The 27987-nt window shown below is 32.3% G+C and overlaps 1 pseudogene; it reads right to left on the reverse strand.

Moving 5' to 3' along the window:
• Positions 1 to 194: 194 nt before the first annotated feature.
• LOC149580663 (lysine-specific demethylase JMJ13-like) lies at positions 195 to 27938 on the reverse strand (annotated as a pseudogene).
• Positions 27939 to 27987: the final 49 nt, after the last annotated feature.

Raw genomic sequence — 27987 nt, forward strand, 5'->3', positions numbered from 1 at the left:
TTTTGATCTGCACTTCTGCACTTTCTCAAAACTAATGAACTGACAGAATTTGAACCTGGGGTTCCCACCATAGCCTTGCACATTCTAGGCATCATCTTCTAGACATGCCTGTGGTGTTACATAGAACCACTAACTTTACTTGAAATGTAGAATGAATCCTTGAACTTGCTGAACTGACAGAATTTGAACTTAGATTATGAATCTGCAAGTTGAACCAGTGAACCGCTTTGTGCCTCTGAACTCTTTGAACCACTGCACCTAATCACTTTAAACTTTCTGGATTTGTGAGCTTCTTGTGAAGTCGTCTGAACCCGAATTAAATGATCTTTATACCTCTATTCTAGATCATGGGAGTTGATAATTTGAGCCTGAACCTTGATTCCGAACCTGCATATCAAGATACTGAACCACTTCAAACTTTTTGAACCACTTCGAACCAAGTTCAAAGTATTTCAGAGAGGTTCAGCAACTGAAACTGAAAGCTTAAAAATCTGGGTCTATACGTGTACTAACACAGTCCCTGCCAACTAGGTGCCATGTCATACTCGCTATGTCTCTATGCTTAACCGATGAGTAACTTCGGTTAGCGACATAGCGAATGCCACATGATCATCCATGTGTCATGATCTTAGAACTCGGATTCCACATCACCATCTCATCATCCTGCTGGCTGCCATTTGGTGCTACCCAATTCATCAACTGCATCGAAAGCGAGACCCATGTTGCATTTGACTTTTGCTAGATTTTTGAGGTTTTCTAGCAATTCGCTATGTCACTAGCCAAAAAATCTTAGATTTTTTGGCTAGTGAGGTAGCGAATTTCCAGACTTTGGACTTTTTCAGTGACCTACAACATTGCTAACATCATCATCTTTGGACTACATGTTAGTTCAAAATTTAGTTCATTTGCCTCTAGCTGTCTAGTTCAGACCCACCTTGCAGGCTTCAGCCTTCACAAAAGCCGCTTGTCTTGTTGGCACTATGGATGTTTGTACAATAGTAGTTAAACTACAATTGATCCTCCTACACAAGACATATGAGATTAAACATTTCAAATGTGCTGCTGCCAGCTTCCATTTTTATTCCTCATGCCTGGGCTCTGTTTCCAACATACATTGGCTTCCTCTGAAACAATTTCATTTCTAGGTCTGCGTGAACCTCAAATCAAGAATGCCTTGACGCTTCTTATGCCATTTTTGACTTAAACCTGCAGCTAGTCTTCCCCCCCCCCCCCACCTTTTCTTTAAAATTTTTTTTCTTGTTGATGCATGGGCTCTTGATGTTGGCTATGGACCTCCTTTTCTCTTGGTGATTTCCTTTGAATCCTTTGCCATTTCATTTGGAACCTATGGCTTTCTCTCTTTGAAGCAGGCTTCCCTATTTTAAAATGGCATGGGATAGATTGGTAGCTTCCATTTCTAGTTTGATTGGCGGCATTCATGCTTTGCACTGGGTCTTCATCTGTGCATCCCACAACATAAGGCTGAGGCTGAGTATTATCTATCATACACAACCCAAATTTCCAATCTTACAACTTTGGCTTTTGTACAATCTCATTTCCTCTCATGCCCTATTTACTGGCAGCTTGGGCCTTATTTCCAATTCAGTCAACTGGCATCCAATCCTTGGTTGGTAGCTGGGATTATGGCTATCCATCTTAGAAATATAGTTGACTGAAGAGTTGAGGGTAGAGAAGATTTAGATGGACAAGGGTCTGCATCTTCTCCTTGACATGTTGCTTTGTTTACTATCACCTTCATCTTATGGCATGGATTTCATGCAAGGCATCTCCCTATGCCAAAACATGGTCATCATACCATTTGGCATCATCTGCACCTCTTCTTTCCTGAAAGCACCTCCTCCCATGTGAGTCGAGCTCCCTCTCTTTTCTGGCGTAGACATCTACTGATTTGTTTTCTATGGCAACTTCTTCTCTATGTCTACATTTTAAGACATGGGTGCCTTATTACTTGGCGGCTTTTAATTTATACACGCTAATTTCCTTTTTAAAAAATGTGATCTTCTACTCCCTTTTTTAAACTGCTCTCTGTTCCTATGCAAATAGCATGAGCTCCCTTTCTTAAAATCGTGGGCTTCTATCTTTTCAACCAGTGGCTTCTGTGTTTTACTCCATAGCCAACTTTTCATTTAGTGCAAGGTGTTCTTTATGCCGGCGTAGGGTTCTTGAGTGGATACTACCCCTTATCTACTAGTCACGACTTTTCCTCTATTTTTATATGCTTTCTTACGCATAGAATCCTGTGTGGATACCCTATTGGTCAGGTTCCCTTTCATGAGGCTCTGCATGAGCTCTTTTTACATTGCCAGCCTCCAATCTTGGTGTGGAGTTATCTTTAATGTCGTCTGCCCTCTACACCCATGGTGGGCTTGTCCTGAATACCATGGCTGATCTTTTGATTGCTACATGGCTCCAATCAGCTTTCATGTCTTGGACTGCCCCTACAGCTTTGACTTCATGTGTGCTTCTTCCAAACAAATGGTTCCTTTTAGATAGTAACTCCATGCCATCTCATTTTAACCATATACTATTAGCTCTTGTTTAAAACATATGTTTTAAAACCTGTGACCATATTTCTAGGTGTGGAATTCCTCTCAATGTGTGGATGTCTCCTTGCATGTGGCTTCAACCTGCAAAAACTTTGCTTCTTCAATCCTTCCTAATGGCATATTGGTGAAAATTCCTTTTGATTTTCCATCTTGGACTGAAGTAATGCCATCAGCTAATTCACATGGCAATTTTTGAGAATTGACATAATGACAATTGAGCAATGCATCAGCTAGGAGACCAAGGCTTATATCAAGTACCGAACCTTTGTCACAGGCCAAGCCTTCTAAAGAATGCATTACATGATCATTTCGTTCTCACTGCATTCCCATGCTTAACATATCTTTCTCGAGCTCTCTACTGTCATGCTTGGCTTCTTATGAGAAGGGAAATGAACAAACTCATAATCTTTTCTTTTTGATTTGGGCATGTTATGTAACAATTGAACTTTCTCAACTTTGCCATATTCCTTGAGTTCCTTTTTTTTATTCACTTTTCATCTCAAGATTCAGGTACTCCATCTTTTTTATCTTGAAGAGACTCCATATAGTGTATCATCATCTTTACTAGTCTGATGGAATCAACCGGCTAAAAAAGATTTCATTTTTGAACAACCGACAATTGTAATTGATCTATTCATCACCTGATACTAATCAAAATCAGACTCAACCAATGAATCCATGTTTGAAACTTATTTTTACCCTTTACTACCAACTGTCATTTTAATGCTAGAAGGTCCTTTGACTAGCCTTAAAAACTGATCCAAACACCTAACCGAGGTCTAAAAAATGGCACACTGAGTCTCTGTTTTTCACACTTGCACCGCGTCAAATCTCATCTCATGAAGAATTCAGGGTCAAAAGCTATTGACTGTCAAAGTTGACCTCTCAAAAATGCTTGTAACAAAACATGTCAGAAAACACTAAATTGTGTTTGGATTTGGCCTTGAAAACTAGGCAAATGAACACTTGGGAAAACAAAAATTGAGGCATTGGTTCTTTGTCATTAGGACAATATAGATCTATGATTTGGGCTCATGATGAATAATGGGGTGCTTTTGGCGAGTGGTCAAAGTGGGCTACTCAAAATTTTTAGATTGGAAACAATGGCAGAAAGTGATTTTTGCAAATGGAATTGACCTGAAAAAGTGAGCAAACAGATTCGTCAAGACTTGAAACTTGGCACACTTAAAGAATTTTTGGAGAAAAACACAATGCTACAATTTATTTGATCTCACCTATCATATATTTCAAGTTATAACGTCATGAATAGGGGTACTAATCAATCTACACTTCTTGATACTAGTTAAAAGATAGGAATTCCATTTGGAATCTTGTTTGAAAACATATCAAATGGATTCATCATAAGTTGAAACTTGAAACATAACAATTTTCTGACCCCTAAAATGCAACGCAAATGGAATTTTATCATTTGGGTCACCTGGTCAAAAGTTGTAACTTGTTAAATAGGGCTTTCCAGAATTCAGAATTATTCACAAATGCATGAAAATAGTAAATGACCAACTTTGAGGGATTCAAACCTTAATCAAACCGATTCAAAATAGCATGAAATCTAAAACATAGGTTTTTGGATATGGACACTAGATACTCCCAAAGCGAAAAGTGATGAAACATTTTTGGGTGCGAGATATTCAGATGCAAACACGACCTCCTATTGCTGTTTGACACTAAGGGTAAAATGCAGATTTGACAATTACTCAAGACAAAACTTCACAAAAGGGCTCAGAATGACGATTTAACTGCATGGAACACATAGACACACTAAATGGAAGGTGTTAGAGATATTAAACACCTCATGGGGCTCAAAAATACAACTGGGTACAATCTCATTTATGGGCATTTGTAGGCCTTAAATTTCTCAATGGTACTCAAAATTGACCATGCAATTTTCAGTCCCAACAGAGATAATGTTAAGGTCCAATCCCAACCATAGCCTAATTACTTGTCGTAAGAAGGAGGACATGTATTTGATTGTCTAGCCTTTTTAAATCCATGAGTTTATCTTTGCCTATATTGTTTGATTATGTTTTTTGGTTAGTTTTTGTAATGTTGCTTTTATGTGGATTTGACTATGTGATTTATTTGGTAAATAACTTACTTATAATATTTGGGTTAACCAAATAATATTGAGAATTATTAAATATCATTTGATTAAAAACAAATATTAAAATATGAGAATATTTAATTAATTGAAAACTAATTAAATATGTGCTTTAATTTAAAATACTTAATTTGGAAGTCTAATATAAAAAATTAGTTAAAGAGAAATTAAAATATGATGCTATTTAATTAATTAGAAATTAATTAAATATGCTTTAGCTTAAAATATTTAATTTAAACATCTAATTTAAGAAGTTGGATAAAAATAATTAAAATATTAAAAGATTAAAGATTTAATATTACTTTTTTATAATAATGTGATCAATAACAATTAAATTATAGTTGTATTTAAATAATAAACTACACTTTAAATAATGCTTGCACTAATTAATAAAGTGGAAAAAAAATATTTTTATTAAAAAGTTTTTCAAGGGTGCATGAAAGGATTAAGTAATTAAAATAATAATTATTTAATAAAGCTAGTGGCTTCTAGTAATTGTGGATTAGAAACCCTAGTTAGGGTTATGGTTTTTTAATAGAGAGTTTGTAGTTCATTTGAGGGACACAAGTTTTTGGGAGCAAAATTTGGAATTAAAGTAAAAGATTTGTTAAAAGTTTCAGAGGGTTTGGATTTGCACATATTCATAGATTGTATCAAAATTTAGCTTTATTTTGATGTAGGTTTTGAAAATCTATTTTAGAATTTTATTGAAAGATTTGTCTACTTTGTGTCTTCCTAAATGCTTGAATAATGCTTATTAATTTATTATATTAATTTTTTGATAAAGAATTATATTGTAGTTTTGCAAAAGAAAACTTATTAATCAAGAAAACTTGACTGAGGAAAAACTGTAGAAAGCTTTAAAAAATTATTATGACTGTATTCTTTTAAAACCCTTTCTAATGTAGGGAAAATCCAGTTATAGAAAATTAGAAGAAAACAACAAATTGAACAACTAGGGTTTCAACTTTAAATTTACCATTAGAACCATGTGATTATCATGAATTTTCTAAATAAAGACAAATATTCTTCTTATATCTAAAATAATTTGGTTACATAATTTATTGAAAAAATAAAAGATTAATTGAGAAGAAAGCTTGTTGTAACTAAATTTATACATGCATATTAAAAACACATATGCTAAAGACAGAAAACTAAGTATATTATGGTTGTATGATTTGAAGGATAAAATGTATGTGAAAATACTAATTGCATGTTTATTTTTATTTTATAAAAATATAATATAATTTTTAGATTTATTAAAGAAAAATAATTAATTATTAATTTCAGAAATAAAATAATATAAAATAAATAAAAATTTTAAATTTTAAAAATTATTATTTATTTATTTTAAAATAAATAAATAAATACTACTTATTTTCTTATAAGTGGGTTTTTCATATTAATTCTTTAAAAATAACTCTTAGTTGTTTATAACGTGTTCTATATTTATTAATGTAGGTAGAATTCTATGTTAATAAATATATATTTATGATGTAGTATATTTTAAGAGAAGTTATAGTGGAGTTCACTATATAATTTTTTTTTGATTGGTAATAGGCTAAAGCCAAGATAAATTATTATGTTAATTATTACTATTTGTTAAGTGTGAGTAGATTCAAACCCAAGACCTCTTTGATAAGAGGCTCACAATTTACTATTGTGTCGTAGGCTCTTTTCTATTAGATATAAGAGTTTTAGAAAATAAAAAGGAACCAAATAGTCACCAAGAATAACAACAAGAAAGCCAAGCCTCACCACAAAAGAGCCATATCAGTTGTACATCAAGAGCAAAAGAAGAGAAGATAGGTCATCTAACTAAGAACATCATAGTGAATATCCATCCAAGCAGTCCATCCTAAGGAACCCTCCATCCAAACAATACTTTTACATTCTTGAAACTGCGTCAACAAGAATAAATCTTGCTTGGAGTTCACTATATAATTACCTAGTTATGAATATTTAACTATTAGTATAGAAATTGTAAATAACTTAATTAAAATTATAATTTGAAGTTTGAGTTATCTTCTAGTTGCATTATGAATTGAAGGAAAATTAAATATTGAACCTAGACTTAAATAGAAGTCAAATTAATATTTTAGAAATAAAATTAATATTGATATTTAATCTAATAATATACATTTATATTTTTGACATATTAGATAGCATTTGAAAAAAGGTGGGGGGAGGGGGGTGGGGGGCGTTGACCTTGAAATACAAAAAGATTAAAGAAACAACTAGAAGTTACATTTATGTTATTAATTAAATCATTCACAATTTAAGATTATTTAAAATAATAACACGATAATATTGCATGATATTTTATAAGCACAAAGATATTTGACATTTAAATACTTATTGATTTAAATAAGTATATTAGCATAACAATTTATATTAACATGTATATTCTTACTTTAATGATAAACACATCTTTATGGCCCAAACTAAAGAATAGAAAATGATTCCAATTGAAGTATACAGCTGAAACCTATGTGTTTTCTTAAATATTCTATTTATAGTCTTGCAATATTTATTTTCGTGATGGTTTTCTTTGTGGGTTGTTTAGTTGCCCAAGTTAGGATGTGTACTTGAGGCATTTTTCAAATTTCTTCTACAATTATTTGATTGGATGACATGATGTATTTTAAGATTATAATTGAGATTTAATATATGAGATTTATTTTAATGAGCATTTATGAGAACTTGGGTTTGAGAACCAATGTTAATTTTGGGTTGTATGTTAATGAACTGAATTCAACCAGTATTGCTTTTGTGGTATGATATACAATTGTTGTTTGTGTGCTTTGGAAAGGTTGTGTAGGTGCATGTTTAAGGGAGTGACTTGCAATGGGGGCCGGAGCCCAAAGTGGTTGCTAGTTAGTTGTTAACAAGTGATAATATAGTAATTAAAATACCTTCCTTCCTCATGCCTTAAGATAAATTAAAAAGATAATTTAGAGATTTTACTTTGTCTATGTCTTGAGTGCTTGTATAGGCTAAGGATGAGATTGAGATGATACCTTGAGAGGTATGCCTAGTTTCCTCATCTTCACAATCTAGGGTATTTTGGTTCTATACAAAGTCACTAGGGGGTTGAAGTCCTAAGAGACTACCATAGAAATCTTCGAGTTCTAGCTCATGTGATGACACTCCCTAGTATGTAACCTAAGTCTCATTCATGATTTCTTTATATTTTCCTCTTTTGTTGTACTTGTTAGATCTTACTTTTAATGGTGTATTTATTGTGAGTTATTATTTATTGATTAGATGTTAGTTATTGTTGATAGTTGACTTTTATTGATGAGTGTTAGTTATTCATTGATGGTATTTTTATTATTGAAATTAGTGATTGGCAATTTACTTTTATCTATGGCAGTTGTTATTTGTTGGTTATTGTGCTTGTGATACTTGACATGGATTTGGTGGTGGTTGTAATTTTTTATTTTGATATTTTATTTTTACTTAGTATATATAATTGATTTTTGTATGTGATGTTGGTTTGGATGAGTGTCCTTTCAACTTTGGTTATATTTTCTTTATTAGTAGTCACTAAGGAAACCATGTTCTCCAATAACTATCAACTATCATTCTATAGGGAAACCAAAATGGTAAGAAGTCACTACCTCTTGATTGCATGGTCACCTAATTAGGTTCCCATTCTCACTGTGCAAGAGAGAGATAATATATGATCTACACATAGATAATTAAATCATAAAATAATCCATGCTCTCTTCCTTGTTGTAGTCACTAAGGATAATCATTGATGGTTCAACAAGTTCTTGGAGATCAAATTTACCTAGTTTGACCTCACCAAGCATACAATTGATTATGTCTTCGACTATGCCGAGCCTCACTAAATTCATACTCATATTCTTCCAAATCATTATCCTACCCTTTGAAGGAGTAGGGGAAACTTTAGCAAGGCCCTTAACCTAGGCCTAAGTGGCATTCATTTCTTGGTTAGCCTTCTCAATAGGAAAGTCATCCCCATACTAGTCCTTAATAAAATTTAGAGGGTAATCCGAGTCCTTGCTGACTCCACTAGTAAAATTAGTCAAAATTTTGACCCATGTTGGTCAAATTTGCAACCAAATGATGTGTCACAATTTTTTTCATCAAATTTTTGATCGAATACTTGGTCAAAATAGGCTATATTTTTTATGAGTATTATTGGTGGTAGTTGGTCAAAATTTTGACCAAACCTCATCAAAATGCCCACCAAAGTGTGGTCAAAAGTTTGACCAATTCTGGCCTATCAATGAGCAAGAAGCCATACTCACAAGAAAAGAATTGGTCAAAATTTTGACCAATAGTAGTCAAAATAGACACCAAACTATGGTCAAAAGTTTGGCCAATTCTGGTCTATCAATGACCACGATGCCATACTCATGACCAAAGAATTGGTCAAAATTTCAACCAAAACTCGATGGAAATGTTGACCAAGATTGGTTGAAATTTTGACCAATCTCATTTGTTTAAAAAAAATACAGTAGATGTGAAAGGGTGTGAAAAAAGCCTAATTGGGATGAATAATGTTGGGGAATTATGTTAGGAGAGAGTGATAGTGATAGATGTTGAAGATTTTTGGTTGATGAAAGGTTGAATGAAATTGGTGGTCAAGGTGTTAATCTGCACAATGTCTAGCTATGGTGGTGGTAAAAGATACAGATGAAAATAGTTGTAGATTTGAGAATGGGCTTCTTCTTGTTCATGATGTGGGTGTTGCAGTGGTCTAGTAAAGCTTATTTGGTACTAAATTGTGTCCAACAAATGATGACATGAGTATACATGATGGAAATTTTAGTGGCCTAAAACTTGTTTGGTAATGAATTGTCTACAATTGCTTTTCAAACTATAAGTATCAGCTGAATTGATGGAGAAGAATGACACTCCAAATAGTGAAAGTTTGAAGGGAATCTCTCTCCTTGAACATAATATAGAATATATCCCAGTCATTAATGTCAATATATTCTGGTCATTAATGCTAATATAAGAATGTATCAGAGAACAAAGACCTGGCAAATCAAGTGCATGTGAAAACCTCCAAAAATAACACAGAATAATTTTAAACTTACCATTGCTTTCATCTTCAAAGAGAATGTCTTAGCATCATATGGATTTTCCTTCATATCAGTAATGAGATTGGGGGATGATTCAAGGATTGTTAATCCTTTTGGAAGTGTTTCATTTTTTTCCTACAAGAGAAGTTGGTATATGTCTCTTCTTGTTCTCTGCAAAATGCCACATGCTCTAGGTTTAGATTCCAATAAGTGTAGAAGTTCTAGGATAGAAAAAAATTGATCATTCCTCATTATAGTTATCTGAATAGGGTTGGTATTTTAATTTTTATCTTGATTTTCTATATCAATGGGGCTTCTTAGCACATCTTAAGCAACAAGAAAGGTGTGCAAATAGTCAAATGACCTATTGACTAAAATATTTAATATCATGAGAATTTGCATCTTAATCTATTACTACTAAACCTAATCAAAAGAATCCATAGAGCACCTAGAGAATACCAACAATGAAAGTCATAAAGTATGCCAAACTTAATTAGTATCTATGTGTGCAACAATCATAGTGGATAAGTGAAGAATAAAGAGATAATCGTATGGTTGTTAACAACTTTTTGAGGTGATTCATAACAATGGTAATATAAGATCAATAGGACATGGTTACATGTAATTAGTGTAAGAGCAGCTCCAAAGGACAAACTTGGTCCAATGAATAAGAAAACAATATCAAAAGCTATTCAAAGCCTAATCAAAATAAATGCAATCACATTTTTTATAGGCTACATGCCAATCATGGTCCTATATTTCCCAATTTTCACATCTTTATTTGTTTCCTTGAAAATTTCTTCCAAATATTCTGATAAGATAATGACTATGATATGGCAGGACAACATTAAAGCCCATGTTGAGTGTTGTATATAAATAACTATAAACATTGATTAGTTAAAAACTTTAAATTTAATTCCAAATAAATTATATTTATAACACCTAGTTGTAATTAAATTTATTCAACAAAAATTCATTATCTTAAAAATCTTAGCTATAACTAATTATGAAAACACTTCCTATGATGATCTATTAGTAGATGATTACATATTCAAGGGGATTACATGGTAGGAAAAACCTATCCTAGAGGTGGTAAATCTTTTAATCAAACCTTGGATGGAGCACCATTTGGTACACTAATGCATTTTTTATACCCAACTTCTTCCATGGAAAGTTTATATATTTCCCCTTCAATTGATACATCATCAAGTTTATTTTCCAAAAAGATTACCAACATGAGTTTCAAAAAATCAAATTAAAGCTAGATTAGTACAATTATGATGTCTTGAGCTCCCTTTATATCATCTAGCCTGTAAGGAATCTTTTCACCACACTTTCATAGAACAAAAAATGCATGTTCTTACTTAAGAACTCTATTATGGCCATTTACTGGCTCAATAATAAGCTTTATATAGAGAAGAAACAATAAATATCAAAAAATTAAATTATAATCAAGAGGTTTCTTAGTACTGACATTCATAATCTACTTTGTTCATAATCTACTTTATTCATAATCTATAATGAAAAGAAAGAAAAAAAAACTTGTAAGGAAGCAATTTGAATAGTAAAAATACCAAACCAGCCTCATTGGAATATTCCTTGTCAGAACTAGAGGGCATTCCATTATTTTGGCTACAACACACTAAAGAAGAAAGAGCATAATTTTAAATTTACTTTGAAATAATACTAGAGTACAAAACATAATCATGTGTTCATCAAGCAAGATCGACATCTCTTTCAAAGATTCTTCCAACACCCCCTCCTCTTGTTGAAATTATTGGGCTACTACTTCCATTGCAGATATATCATCTCTCAAGATGGTTGGTATGAAACCCCATCCACATTTTATTGCTGCAAATTAAAAAATATCAAGGCATGTAGAAAATCACTAAAAGAGTCCAATATATAGTTAATACCAATTTTCATGGTAAGCATTTTGTCATTGAAAGCCATACTATGTATATAGAGGATAACTACATAGATAATGCATTTGTAACTACTAGTCAAATTGCAACTTCATGAAATAAAATCCATTTTTGATGTAAACCAACAATTACGAGTAAAAAATTTCTTAGGATCATCTTTGATGTGCAATGAAACATAAAGGATGAATGATCAAAAGTAACAATGAAAAGAAAGCCATACCATGATTTAAACATACATTGTGCATGTTGGATTGGCATATGCCAAATACAACATAGCACTAGTGATTGCAGACACTATATAGTACATTTCTATCATAACCTAGAGAGTAAAATATATGTTCTTCTTGCTTCTTGAGTAACCAATAGGACTATTTTTGATGTCTTATAAGGTGAAAAAAAAACAATATTCATCAAGTATTGCACTCCTCCAGAACCTGGTCTATTATTTACCTAAAGCATTGCCTCTTTACACAGTAGTTTCTCATGAGGAAGTACTTGTACTCTATTTAGATTTTCATATCATTTACAGGCTACTACCCCAAAAAGGAAACCAATCAACTAATGCAAAAATTGCTGCCTCACCATAGTTAAAACCTACAACAATGTTTTAATATGTCAATTAAAATTAACTTCGCTTGAGTAATGCAATCAACAATTTTAAGAAATCAACCTGACATAGTTAACAAAATGCACTAAAAAAAAAATCTTTCCTATGTCTTTACCTTGAGTAAAGCCTACATGGTATGCCTAAAAAAATGTAATTAAAAACTCTCTAGGTTCTTGTACAACATTATAAATAGGAACACCATGGTCACATAATATTTTTGGTAGAAATATTGTTGTTTTTCCTATCAACAAAGTGAAAGTTGCATCTTGTTCTTCTTGCATGGCCATTTCTGCACAATACACATGTTCTACAACTAAATTTTCAAAATTATTAGCTACATGTATGTGTACAACATATCATTTCTTGGATGCCCCATAATGGTGATAATTAATGCTGCCATGAAAAGAGAATAGTTAAATAAATTCATTTCCAAAAATAGTGTAATTTTAAATTCACAATAGTTCCTATCATCATGTCAAATATGATGATCCTCAAAGAATAAAAACTAGTACAAATTTTATATTATACTTACCTGTATAAGTAGTGATCTTCAACATGCCATGTAAACATGCTAAAAAAAATTCCAATGTAAAGAATTGGATCACTCATCCCATGCACCAATTAGAATGGAACTTTAGTTGGGTACAAATAATAGAAATGGTAGCTATTGCATATTTTGAACTCTTGAAAACACCACTCATATTCCCTAGGAATAGACATGCTATAGACAAAAGTATGGCTAGAATTGGAGCTTCAAGGTGCAAAATAGATTTTGGAAGTCTTGAAATATCCTACATCCACCCAAGAAAGGCAAGGTATTAGTAGACGAAGTTAGAGACAAAGTATTCAAAAATTTGGAATGAGAAATATGATTTTTATAAAAATCGTCTATAAAACTATGAGAAATGCATGATGTGTAGTTACCATCATAAAAACTATAAGAAATGAACAAAAATGCCCAGAGTTCCATTGATCCATAAATAATTAGCTTGGACAAATTATGTGCAAAAAAGGTGTAGAGACCCTAGGTCCTGAATAAGGTGGTCAAACACCAAGGAGGAGAATACTGAAGGTCAATAAGTGTCCAGGATGAAAAATGTTAGTTGAAGCATTCTTATTATGCATTTAGGCAATTTGATTTCATGTTATGCTAAGGTTACAAGCAAAGTAAAAGGGTGGTCAATGATTGGTCAAACATTGGGAGTTGACCAAAAATCATCATTTTTAAGTTTAATAAACCTTTTTCATGTTTTGGTACAATTGGGTAGCTATTTTGAAGTTTTTGTGTTAAGGTTTTGGAAAAAATGTAAAAATTGCAATAAATGTTGTCATGAAATTTTTCTTGCAAAATTCTAGAAGCTTAATAGTCAAAGCTCCATTGGATTAAAAATGGGTAGGTTAAGTTGTATGGTCAATGTGAGGCATATATACATACATACATGCATACACACACACACACACACACACACACACATGCATACATACATACATACATACATATATGTATGTATATTGCTTATCTTCCACCTAGAGGGGGTTGATATGTTATGTGTGGATTTGGAGTGGCTAATATAGACTTTTTGAAGTGAATTTATGCATAGTCAACAAGCATCTTTCCTTATTTTATTGTAAGGTGATAGTAAGTGACTAAATCCATTCTTATAAATTTTTAACGTTGTTCTTAAATGAAGGAAATTATTGTGTTATTCAAATATTATAAGTTAATAGTTAGTTTTGGCTTATTCTTTACCTATTGATTACCCTAGACTGTGATAAGGGTTTGTATGTACATATTGTTCTCTCTTAATACCCATGGTGAAGCTTCCCAGTACTTGGTGAAAAGGAAGGTTTGGATGTGTAAGTGACATGCATGGTGAATTTCTTGATTCTATTTATCAGACTGAGATACAATAGCCACATCTAGGGATTGTTATCCCTATATTTGATGTGTTGATTGACCAAGCACATAGCACAATGGTCATTTTATGAGATATGGAGAATGGAGCTTCAATGGAAAATAAGAAAGTATGATTCCAATGGTGATGGGAGAGAAAAATACATCATGGGTTTTGAGGTCATGAGACTACAAGGCTAAACAACAATTTCAAGCCATAAAGCCTAGAAACTAGGGCTCAAGAGGAAAGGGCTTTAGAGTTGAGATCCTTTACCCAAATTTGGGATTTAGATATGGTTTTTCATGTACTAAAATATTCTATAATTTATTTGGAAGGTTTTTTTCAAGTTTTGGGAGTTTAGAGTTATTGTGGGTAAAATAGGGCTACTAGAATTGAGCCCATTTTAGGCCTCCTAGTGTAACTTGAGGTTTTGGTATGGTAAGAAGCCCTAGACCTCACAGTTGGCCAAGAAAATTTGTATAATAGTGGAGAATAATGTATTAGGGTATATTCATTGTTACATATCAAAATAATAATTGCAAAGCTCTGTGATAGGAATTAAGTTGTTACTCCCTTATAACTATAAAGTAAAGTCCACACCCCACCACTATCTAATTAATGAAGCAATCTCTAATCAAAAAAAAAATACCACTTTTTATTGACTAGCCTTATTCTTTCCATAGCCTACCACTGTAAGCATGTACACCATAATTAAGATATTTTTGATTAAACAAGAAGCTGACCAAATTGTGAAACTTCAATAATATACATACATCATGATACATAATTGTCTAAGATTATACATTAGATGTTAATCTTCACATCGTACATCTAGAATAAATAAATAGATACAATTTTACAACATGAATGAAATTAAAAAATTGGCATACTTATAAAAAAAGCATGTGGTTTAAATTCTTTGTAGGAATACATACCTTGTATGGTGCTTTTCTTGTGCTCAGTGCATCATTTTCATTGAAAAATAGAACTACACATAACTCTATCAAAGAACCTATAGTTTCACTCAATTATTTTTTGAACCCTAAATCTTAGAATTCATTGTTAGTTACAAGAAGTTTGGATGATGCAACATTTAACTACATGATAGCAAACAATACTTTAATTTGTGTAATGTATTCAAATAAATTTCATTTCCTATTTATCTCTTAAGAAAGTATATTGAGTGTTAGAAATATGGAAATCATAAATAAGATTAATGCTATTGTAAACTTGACTAAACATACTATCATATGGAGCCATGATTCAACCACTTTTCCCAACAATAGAACATGGTTCTCCATCAAGTTTCACTTGTGGTTTCTGGAGATCTACAAAACTGTTCAATATTGTAGACATCAATGTCAATATAATAGAGTTATCTAATCTTATTTGAATAAAAGAACCAAGATTTGGTTTTAAATTCTATGCACTATCTTTTTGAGGTGATTGTAGAGAATTATAAACAAATACCTTTGTAGGATATTTATCCCCTCTTTCCTTAGTGATGTGCTGAACATCCAGTAGAAACTTGCCACACTACTTGTAGAGCTCACTGTAATAATTGTTATTATTAGGTAGTATCACTATTCCACTCACCATAGTACTCAAATGACTAGTATTTTGGAGCAACAAGACATGATCATTGCCTATATTCCAGCTTGATAGATATTTATTCTTTGAAAGAATCATGGTGTTATCTTCATTAGGTTCTTCCACTAATAGACCTGTATCAAAAACCAACTAAGTTATCATCATATGATCTAATAGACCCTTATAATCCATATATAGTCATTCTATTCACCAAATATTAGAAAGAACCAATAAATCAAAGAATACATTTCATAGAGAAATAATGAATCTTATAATCTATTGAATCTCATCCCCTTTGCCACTAATCATTGTTCATGTCACATATGTATTAGATTTAATTATTAAAGTGTATCAAATTTGTAGAATCTATACTAGATAACTATTTTCTTTTTTTGAATAATCTTTGAGATAGTTTTTATTATCAATACTAATCATAGTACAGAAGGCTAGTGTAAGCATGTGTTGGGCATTATTTTATTTTTTTATCAAAAATATTTTGAGTTTTAAATTTAATGCTATAATAAATTCAATGCTATAATGAATTTAGATTTGTATTATAGGTGGTTCATTCAATGCTATAATGAATCCTAGAGGAAAATAGTGGAGAATCACCAAAGAATCTCAATAATAATTGATTTCAATATACTGTCTCAACAACCCATATCCTCCCTCATTCTAGTTCAAACCACTTCGTAATTCAATTGAATATCATTGAGGATTCATTCTTGAAACAATATCTTTTCAAGTTTGAAAAAAAGTGGATGGGGGATGAAAACCTAATGAATACAATAGAACAATAGTTGAAGGAAGCAGAGGTATCAAGATCAAAATTATATTTCTTGGTAACTAAGCTAAAGATGATCAAGAATAAATTGTTACTTTGGTAATAGTTTTGAAGCAAAAGAAAGAATGTAGTAGAAAATTGAGGAGCCTAAAAGGGTAGTGATTGATAAAGGAATGGACACAAAACTCTATCTCAAAGAAAATAAACTATTAGGAAGATATCCTTGGTATGTTAATTTAAGCTTCACTTGGTTTCGATAATACTTTAATATTCTCTACTTAACAAGGCCAACCATGTGAAGATGGAAGCTCATCTAGCCTGACCCCCTCCCCTTAACATCAATCTAAATTCCTCATTATCATCTAATTACATACTTCATTCATTAATTCATCCATTTATGAACTATAACATTCAATCAATACAATCACATAACATTCATTAATATGGTATAAAATTCATGAATACACAATACTAATCAAGACTTCGTTAGCACATAGCAATAGTCATTAACATGAAATAAAAATCAATATTAATATGTAAAATTCATATATAATTACTTAAAACAATTTTCTTTCATTACCCAACAAAGTTTATCAAACAAGGTTTATCAAAGAGCATTTTAAAAAAATCATTTCTTATTTTTATTTTTCTTAACTCTCTTAAGGAAAATAATAATAGGAATATCAATATCTTTCTCATTCTCCTCCTCTTGTGACACATGTAATGTCAAATTATGATGCATCCTCCTATTTCGAGGAGTAGGAGGCTACTGCACTAAAGGGGGTTCTGTTGCAAGAACAAGTAAATGGGTTAAATTGGCATACTCTTTTGCTTTTTTTAACTGTTACAAGTATTTAATTAACCAGTGTACAACATAACATGCATTTTTCTTACCTAACAATGCATCTCATGTACATTAACATTTTGATCTGTCACTATGTCCACATGTTGAACACTTGGAACATGCTCCACTCCTTAACCATGATGTTCAACATGCTCTAAAATATTCAAAAAAAGGTTACACATCAAATTGCAATCGAAGATTTTGAATTGTATTCATAATTGTGTAATTTATTTCCAATATTAAATTAATACCTCCACTACTATGATGCACATCATGGCCTTCATCACACACATATTTTGTGATAGGATATGAAGGCTGCAGTGAAATGTTATGCACATTGTTATGCAGGCAATTTATGTTCAAAACTAACACCAAAAAAAAAAATCTCAACTAGCTAATTTGATTTACTTTTCATTTGACCAATTTACTTGTGTCTCACTTGGTGCACTAGATTCTTGGATATGCCTTCTAGATTCTTGGTGCATAGGAGTGCAACAATGACTTTATAGCCTTCCTTCAAGGCAATTTTTTTATCTTCATCTGTGAACTCTACATTGAATTCTGTGCCCTATATTTTGTGCTTAAAATCCTTAGTTTTGCATGTATGATTTGATTAAACAAAATTGTTGCAACATTATACAAATTTTTTTTTATGTAATTCCATTGCTGCTACTTACAAGTCAAGATTGAATATTCATATAGCCACCAGAGCCAAGTTTATGTTGTCCAACCTTTTCTAGTCTTTCTTTTGTAGCCACTGATGTGTCCTACAGTCTATGAACAGTTTGAAACATGTTAGATTATATATTTAAAAAGATCATTAATTAGTGCATGCTTACAGTCTACTTAATACCATCATGACATAACTTCTTTTTCTCTTTTCTTGTTCATTTCCTTTACTATCACATAGCCTTTTCTTTTTTGCATCTTCTATTATTTCATTCCACTTCATTGGTGGAATCATAGGAGGACTTTCAAACTTTGGGTTCTCCTTTAGACCCCTTCTGTATAGGTCCCTCATAGTCTTTATATGTTTTGATGCTCTTTTGAGAAGTAGGGAGTACCAAAAATGTTATTTTCCAAAAAGGTCCTCAAAAGATGTAATGAGCTGATTTTTTAATTCAGGACCCTACTCATTCCACCTTTTAAAATAAAATAATTTTTTTAGATCAATAAATTTAATATATTACAATAAATGGAACAAAATAAAAATATTGTAGCAATGATATAAAACTACGTACCTTTTACATATGGTGGGTCCAAATAGCTTCAATGTCATATCAAAAAGATGATAAAAAAAGATTATTTCATATTAAAACGTCATGGAATTATTAGTCCAAAATGAGTTATCTATAAGTAAACTACAATTACACTATAAATAATAACAATTTTAAAGTACCTAGAAGCTTTCATAATTTTAATGGAAACATAGTTTTATTGTTCCACAACAATGTCCCCAAAAATGAACTAGTATTGGTCACATGGACTACTATAGGAAATGGTTCAACTTTAGTAGTATTGGTCTCTATTGCTACTCTATCAACTGAAGGTCTATCTATTAGTGCACAAAATAGGTCCATGAGTATAAAATCCACCCAAAAAAAAACATAATGGATGATTGGAACATTACAAAATATAGAAAAAAAAAGGTTTTACCAATTGTACTTGGCATAGTTGAGGATGTTTGCATGTTCCTTGCTGCCGATAATGCACTTGACAATATCAAAGCATCGATCGAAGGAGGCATCCGCACTTCATGAGGAGCTGAAGAATACAATATTTTTGGCAAAGATATTTGCAATGGATAAATATCAAATGGGATACTAGCTAGAATCCTCTGAAAATAAAATTTAAGTGTTACAATGTTGATGAAAACAAACAATATTCCACAAATTTCACTTTCAACATTAGATGTCCTATTTCAACACTAAGTAATTTCCTTAAATAAACTCAACAGTGTAATAATACTACAATTTTCTAGCAATGTTGTTGGTATAGGAGCACCCTAACCATCTCCTATGGAATCTTGAGCCTTATTTAGTATGTTTTGAGTCTTGATAGATTAGGGAATTAGTTGTTTCATATCATGTTATTAGGTGTTCAAATTAAGGTTATGTTGACCAATTTCTTGTGTTAAGCAATATGGGTCAAAGTGAGTATAAAAGTAGGAAAATTCCATGCAAGGACATGAATAGAGTATAATGTAGTATTAAAATGTTTTAATAAGTTTTTAAACCTATTTAGGGTGTCTAGGAAGCATGATAAATCATAAAAAGTAAAATCTGCAAAAAAGTGTAAAACTTACCAAAAGAATATTGTCAGCAATTTCTTTGTAAAAATTGACAAAATGTAGAAGGTGAATAGTCATTCATAGTGTTCAAACCTTTTAGGGAGATGAAAAGTGAGGTTTGTGAATAAAACATTATAATCTCATCTTAAGAGATAGGGGAGAGTGTGTGGAGAATAGAAATAAAGTGTTTTATATATAGTTGCGAAATGGAAATCAGTATTTTGGTGTAATATTGCTGCTATACTAGCATTTGTATTACATTCCTTCTATCTTCTCTTTGAATTCATGGTTATAATGATCTTTAAAGTTTCTTATTTATGGTGAAGGGCATAGTACTTCTGTCATTGATTGAACATTTGTATGTTAGCATTATATTATTACCAAGAATACATTACTTATTGTTTGGATAGTAAATTACATATATTTTTAGAATATAAGATGAAAAAAAATGCATGTTTTCATTTGTGGAGATAGGGAAGGTGATTTAAATTTTTTTTTTATTGAGATTGCCCCTTCTTGAGTCTATATTAAAACTCCATCCTCCCATATCGACATGGACCAAGAATCAACATATTGATGACTATTACAAACAAAAAGATAATGAATTAGCAACATGTAATCCCATGATAGATGTGAATAATGTTGCCTAGATGTTTGAAGGTTGGCATACATACTTGGGATTTTAAGAAACATTTCCAAAGAATGGTGTGACTAAGATATTGAAGGTTGGGAGACAACTACCATATTAAAAAAGGAAACCTACATTATCATAAGGGTTTGGACATTCTACCATTTACCAATGATTGGAAGCCCAAAAATCAGAAGTTTGATATTGGCTTTGACAAGGTAATGTTGTATGGAAGTTTATTGGTTATTATTCTTTGGAGACTAGGTGCATTTGGAGTGAATTTATGTGTTGTAGGCTCATTGTAGGCTCATCTGTTTAGACTCAGCCCTGAAGATTATATCTGATTGAATAGTGGGTATCTATAATCTTGGAATTATGTCAATATCAGTAAGACATATCTCAATCTACTTTTAGTTTGAGAGATTCTTTCAAGAATTTGAGTTCTTAACCTACATTCCAAGGTAGGCTATAAGGTAGAGTAGTTTGTATTGGTGTTTTGAAGCCCACTAAGATGTGTAGGACCTTTGCTTATTAGAATCTCTTTATTGGTAATGAATCAAGCCTTGTGGAAGTAATTTGAACTATGGTGTTGATAAAGATCTTGGAGGTGTAAGGTAATGGAGGTGTTGTGAGGTGTGAGAGTTAGTTGTTTGGGTATTGTGAAGGTTTAGGTAGAGACATTTGGAATAGGTGAGAGTGGCACAAGGAATAGGCCAATCATCAAGTCTCTAACCTTGGAGAATCCTAAGGGATAGCATATGATATTCTAGTGGCTTGAAAGAAGCCTTAGTTGTAGAGTTATTAAGATGAAACAATAGCTATCACCACTAATCCTTGCATCAATTGTAAAGAGAAAGTGTTACTTACATGAAGGTTGTGCACTACAACCCTCACCACACAGTGTCACAAATTGCTATAGAAGAACATATAATATTTTAGATCATGATCCATAAGATACTATAAAATATAAACATCTATTGAACTTTTATTATTTCTTGAGATTAATTACTTCTTACCTTCAAAGATTTGACTCTATGGACCATTTCTTCTTTTAGTGCCTCTATCTCATTGCTTGTGTCACCCTTGATGATAATGTTAACAATTTCATCACTGTATCTTTGTATGAGTTGTTGGTCCATGAAAATAGGGCCAACACTAAGGGTGATTTCATCTAGACATGACACCCATATTTTAGATCGCATTTGATCTATTGTCATTTTAGCTTTTTTGTATCAATAAGTATCAAGTTGTGATATCAATATTAGTAAAATTCCAACAAAATAACTCCAAAGCCATAAAGAAAAGAATGTATAATAATACAATATTTTTTTCTATATAATTTGAACAATTACAATAATTAAGGTTTACCTTCACTAAAGAAGGTGTATGAGATGGTTCATCCCCATCTATGGTTGGTGGTCTATCCATGTCACCCCTTGAAAAATATTAGTAATTCTTAGCAATCAACAACAAAATGAAAGTAATAGACTTAACAAAAAAAAAAGTTAATAAAACAATAGATTGTATATTGGAGTCAATATTAATTGGAGGCAATTGGCTTAAATTTTATACTTACCAATCCCATGATAGGAATTTTTTTTTGTATCTACATGATTCAAATTTTAAACTATCAGAAGCTCTTCCCTTGCACTTATTGATTTTATCATACATACAAAAACACAAATTCCCTTGTGTGCCTCAAATATACAATTTACCAACTTATTAGTTGACATAGGCCAAGAACTATTTATAAATCCTACAATATTCCTTGTTTCTTTTGGCCTTCCATCAATATACATAGTGAAAATTTTACTTTGATCATTTTCTTTGCATTGTATATAATTTGGTGACAATGCATAGGTACACATACTTTTTTTATATTGCACAATCCACATCCAATTGTTGTAATTGTAACAAGTTCCTACATACTCCATCAATTCAAAAAAATTATTGTAAAAGACCTTTGTGCCATCCATGGAAAATAGGCCCAAACCATGTAATGAAGATGGAGCTATACGATATATACTTTCATTAACATAAAAATCAATGTTAACTAGAGTAGTTCCTTGGGTACCCATTCTTTCTGAATATGTGTACACCTTAAGGGAACCTTCCTATTGCCTTCACTCTCATTATCATAAGAACATGACCCCTCAGAAAGAAAATATTGCATTCATTTATTGAATTTTTTCTATTCTTTTGACCTCTAGTTGTTCTCCCTATTTTAGACCTAGTAGATGTCTCACATTTGTCTTCTATTCCCACATTTTCCTCACTCAAGGAAGATAGATTAGACAAATACCTATTTGGTGATACCCGTAATCCATAAAATGAGGTACATACTATGACTAAAGTTGATGTTGATGCTAAAGAGAAGGTATAAAAATAAAAAAATTGTATCTATAGGGTCTATTGAATTATACCTATCAATCCATGTGATTGTGCAAGATCCTAGTCAAAGGAGTTGAATAGCCTGCATATGTAAATAATTTATCTTAAGTTAGCCAAAAATTTGGTCTAATTAATGTCTATATCTACAAAAATATTGGACATGTTGTAGTTAATGTTTATATCTGCACCTATGGTTTTGAAAGAAAAAGTTTCTCACCTTGCTCATCAAATTCACCTATATTATAATCAATGAAAAGTTGTCCACTTACAATGCTCTATATATTGCAAATTATGTAGAAGACAAATAATTACATGATGCATTCATTGAAATCATTGTATATTTATAAATCCTTACCTCTACTTTATGTGTGGTAGTAAATACTCCATGATAGTAGAGTTCAACACATAATAAATTAATTATAAAAACATACAAGTCAAACAAATTTCTATAAATAAATCATGACCTCATCATACTTGACATTGATCGTACCTTGACAGACATTTCATTGATCATCATCTTCATCCATGTCATCATCACCATCATCATAGTTGTCAATTTGATCATCATCATCACCACCACCGCCTTCATTTCCATTATCATCATCTTCATCACAATTATCATGACCACCATCATCATGACCATGATTTCTTTGATCATCACCATCTTCATCAGCATGATCATTATCACCACCACCACCATCATCATCAGCATCACTAGAATCATCATCATCTTTTTCTTCTTCATCATTGTGTAATAGTCATTCGTGATCATCATTTACTTCATCTTCTGATTCTTCAATATCTTCTTCTTCCATCACATTATATTTTACCAGCCTTCCTCTTGGATCCTATCTAACAACAAATGACCAACCCAATTTGTGTGGAACACCAAAGTAAAACACTTTCTCGCATTGGCTTGGAAGAACATAGGGCTTATCTCTAAATAGCTCAAATGACCTTGTATTAATCAATGTAAATCCACCATCATGTTTAATAATAGTCTTATCAGGATCATTTTGATTCAGCCATAGCCTATAACATTTGACGGTAATATATATTAAAATAAAGGGAGTGTACATATTGAAATATATTAGTTTGTAGCAAAAGGATAAAAGTCTATAGTATATTAAAATAAAAGGAGTGTACATATTGATGAGAGGACTTGGTTGCAAATGAGACTTCTCTTCCACTTCCATGCCCATGTTAGGCATAATGATCTCTTGGGAATTATTACCTTCTTCTTACACAAGATGAACTTCTTCATAGAAGTCCATAATTATTGCATTGCAACCCAATATTGTTGGAAATCTGATTGAAAAGATCATCGTGAGAAGAAGATTGACTGAAAGAGGGAGATTTTTGTTAAAATAATGTTTTCAATCATTTTTTTTTCATTGATTTCAAAATTTCTATTTGTAGGAATGGCAATTGCTTATAAGATCCAAGTACTATCACTTAGTTGATTGATGAAGAGGATTTAATCAACAAGATGTAACAAGATTACCTAAGGGAAAGGTTGAGTTATGATTTTGTAATGAAGTACAAGGATCAACTAAGACAATGGTTAAATGATGTATTGATAACATATTCAAAGATATAGAGGTTGGCCACACTTAGAAATGCTAAAAATATAAGTTGTAAAAAGGTTGATTGCAAAGCTTAAACTAAGTTCATTAGTGAGTGCCGAGCAAGCTAGTTTAAGCCAAGCTAATTCTTAGTTGGAGCCAAGAAAATGGAAAATCTAGTGTGTGCCAAGTGAACTTTAGACCTACCAAGTGAACTTCAAGTGTCGAGTGATATAGAAGGAGCCGAGTAACACAATAGGTGCCAAGCATCAGTAAAATGTAGTTGATGCTAAGTAACACAATATGTGCCGAGCACCAAAATTTCAATAGTACCAAGCTGCTGCATTATTGAAAAAGTCAAAGATTTTCCATATCTGAGCTGACAAAGTTGTTACCTTGAATTTTTTGAACCAGTTGGAGAATAAGGATGATGAGGTGGTGGCACAGAATCCTATATAAATCATTTTTGAGACAATTCAAAAGGATTCTTCATGATGTTTCTAGAAGAAACAAAATATGGGTTAGATTCAATGAATCCTACCTAATCCATACGAATTGAAATTAAAGGAAGGAATAATCAAGCAGGAAAAGAAATTCCAGACTTATATTTAAGGAGTCATGAGCCAAGAAGCAAGAGTTGCTGGAGTGTCAAATTGCATTGAAGTGGTTGAAGGGTGTCAAAGAGAAGACATCTAGGAGAAGGAAGAACAGAACATAGAGACTTTGCTTCAACAAGTCATCAAAAAGAGAGGATTGCATTGGAACATTGAGCATAGAGATTTAAGGAGATCAAGCTTGAAAGGAGGGTAAGTTGTTATGAGTTGCAAAGACTGAAAGCTAGGCAATGTTATGAGCTGAGAAGTGATCTGACATCTGCAAGTTAAGTTGTATGCTATAATTAGGTCAAAAACCCTTATTGTTACTCTCTAGCAATTATATCAGTTAGGGTAAAAGAAAATTCTATGGACTTAGGTTGGTTAAATAGCCATTTTTAAATCTTTTGATAGGGTGGCATTCCAAGTGAATGTTCTAAAGTCCTCTAACTAGACCCACTTCTAATAGAGTGGTTAAATCCTTTAACCAGGTCACATTTAACAATGTGTTGTAGCCTTTAATAGGGTAGGCCTTTTACAGGGCATCACTTGAGAAGAGTGAGAATTGAGTAGCATGTTACTAGTGGTTTTTCCCAAATTGGGTTTCCACGTAAATCACTGTGTTATGTGTTGATCTTTTTATGTGTTATGCTTGCATGTTGATTTACAGTAACTTGTTGAATAGGAAAGTTAAAGCTTGGATGAATGAACAAGTTTGATGGGCTCACTTTACTTGATGAAAATTTTGAATTAGACATTTGGACCTTGAATAAATGATTCACCCCCCCCCCCCCCCCCCCCCGGCCCCCCCCCCCCCTCAGTTATTCTAAAGCATTTCTAACAAATACAACTAGCTCCTGAGGCCATGATGTGGTTGTGGTTGAACTTGAAGATCTCCTCAAGAAAGGAGTCCATGAACATACCCAAATGCCTATCTCCCACCTATAGGTCCTATCCTTTCACAATTTAGATTAAAGGAGAAAACTCATTCTAAATACATAGAGAAACATGCTTGTGAATAACAATAGACTAGGTTAGGTCAATTTATACTAGATAAACATGGGGATCAATTGACTTTGAAATAAGATACAATGGGGAATGACACATGAAAATTCTCCTTAGTTTTGCTACAAGCATGCATGATACATTTCTAACAGTCATCTTTGAAAATTATACCAAGATTTGCACATTAAACTAAATCTTGGATTAAATATTCTGTACCTTATTTTCCAGCTCTCATAGGTAGCAACAACATTCCAAGAAGAGCCAAAAATCCTAGATGATTAAGGAAACTCAATCTCTATATCCATTTTAGTCTTACTCTTGTTTGATTGTTATTGAAAAGGGCTAGAACATGGGGTTGATGCAACCTGTGCAAGGAACATTACCCTCTCTTTAATGTGCTCCAAATAAGTGCACCTACAAGTTGTACAAATACATGAGCCAAAGACCTTGTAATAGATAGGTGTAAGCCAATACCTATTAAATTATTTTCATCCAAGAAATTGGAACTGTGATCCAACATTACTAACATATTTCATAATCAATCAACTACTAAGTTCGCTTCCCTATAGCAGTGGGCAATTGAGAATTCAAAAAATTGCAGTAGCAACTTCTAAACCTCCCCCAATACATATTGTAACTCACAATCTTTTTTGGCATGAGAGCTAATGTTGTAGTTTGGGAGTCACCTTTTTTGACCAATATAGAAATGTCCATTGACAAGCTTTTAAGTAAAGTTCTTGCCTTCCCCATGTTATTTGATCCATCTAGTACCCTTGCATAAATTGCTTTCAAAATTCAACCCATGGAATGCCTCATGACTGCACTTATTTTGTTATAGCCTTAGTTAGTATTTGGTGTGGATTAAAAACCAATATAAAGGGTGTTGGTATCCATAAATTTGGGAATGGAATAAACAAAACAAGAAAAAATTGATATATGGATAATGTTGTACTTTTTCCTTCTTCTTTTTTCTCTCAATCCCATGATTGCACTACTATTGCGATAAACTAATATTGATGAAACTGTAAAGGAGAAATAATTTGAAAATTACAACATTGCTAGATGTCAGAATATCTATTTCACATGCCATTGTGGGATTAAGAGATGGTGATGACCAAATCCATCCCCTCCTTCATATCAATGTTAATGATACATCAAATAATAAAGATGAAAGTCAACATAAAAGACTAAAGTTAAGAGAGAAACAATGGGCCCACCTAGTAGTGATGCTTGGAAAAAATAGAAAACCCTGAACCAAAAACATGAAACCACAAGAATGGCTTAGGATGTGAAGATGAAGATGGAGATGGAGACCCATGTGAAGGATAGGCCTTTACCAGGTAACTCCAATTCCTCCATGCTTGTGGTAATCCATTTGAAGAATGCGGAAAAATTAATAGAGAAGGGAGTAGTCACAAAGGAGGAATTCTTCTCGTTTCACATGATACAACTCATGATGGTGCTACGAAGGAAGATTAAGGCCACTGTTGGTGTAAATAAGTATTTTAATTATTACACTTACTTATGTTTACTTAGGTTAATGCATTATTTAATTGTTTTGCATTATTTTATTATTTATTTAGGTGAGATACTTAGGAGTTTGTGTACTCTCATTGAGTTACACAACTCTAATTATGCACATGGTGTCTACAACACATGAGTTCACATCATTCACTGAGTTGTCATGTTGACAACACAGTTATTCACACTCCTAATTTAGCACATGTTGTCTACACCATTGATTTGTGTGCTACACCATTGTAGGCTTATCCTCACATCATCACACTTAATCTCGTTCTTAATGGAGGATAACCCATATCTGGTGGACATGTGCTTGGTTGTATGACTTATCATGATGCTGACTTCTATACATTCTAGAAGCTCTCTCGAGGCCTTTATATATAGGCACTCCTAGTGTACTCTCAAGATGGCATATTGAATGAATATTGTGATTGTGATTATACTCTCTATTCTTTGTCTACTATTGTGCTTGTGTCCAAGTTCCTTGGTCTTGGGTGAATTCTAGCCTAAGAAAAATTCTTACAGCCACTCACCTCACCACTTTCCTCAACCATCTTCTTCCTCCTGCCTTAAACATGTCTTCCTACTCCTTTACATTTTCTA

The sequence above is a fragment of the Cupressus sempervirens genome, chromosome 1 (genome assembly GCF_028749045.1).
Source record: "Cupressus sempervirens isolate cs-2001-9-10 chromosome 1, ASM2874904v1, whole genome shotgun sequence".
In the NCBI taxonomy this organism is placed as follows: domain Eukaryota; kingdom Viridiplantae; phylum Streptophyta; class Pinopsida; order Cupressales; family Cupressaceae; genus Cupressus; species Cupressus sempervirens.